The following is a 542-nucleotide window of genomic DNA, read 5'->3' on the forward strand; positions in this document are numbered from 1 at the left end:
AAACCCTGTCTCGAAAAAACTAAAAAAAAAAAAACAAAAACAAAAACTATGTGTGTCTGTATCTGTGCTTATGTAAGTGCAGTGCCCATGGAGGCCAGAAGAGGGTGCTGGGATCCACCTAGAACTCAGTTCTAGGTGGTGTGAGCTGCCTACTCTGGGTACTAGGAACTGCACTGGGGTTCTCTGCAAATGCCATCACATGCTCTTGAGGGCAGAGCCCTCCCTCCACCCCCTGAGGTTTTTTTTTATAATAATTATAAAAAAATACTTACTACTAATAATAAAGTTTTATAGCTAACACTTTTTCTTACCTGTTTTCGTTAAGACTTTTGTCACATGGGTGATTCACGTATGAATTTCCATGTGAGAGACCCAGATGGTCCAGGCTTCTCTAGACCATGAACTCATGGACAGGTATGCTTAGTGAAAAGGCTAAGTGATTACAGCTAAAAGGCTTCACCACAACACACATAGCTCAGTTCCCTGCTGCCCTTCCCGGGACATTGTTAGGCAGCAGGGGATACTGTTCTTGTTCAGCCTTC

This window comes from Microtus ochrogaster, chromosome 6, assembly GCF_000317375.1.
Source record: "Microtus ochrogaster isolate Prairie Vole_2 chromosome 6, MicOch1.0, whole genome shotgun sequence".
Taxonomy (NCBI): Eukaryota; Metazoa; Chordata; class Mammalia; order Rodentia; family Cricetidae; genus Microtus; species Microtus ochrogaster.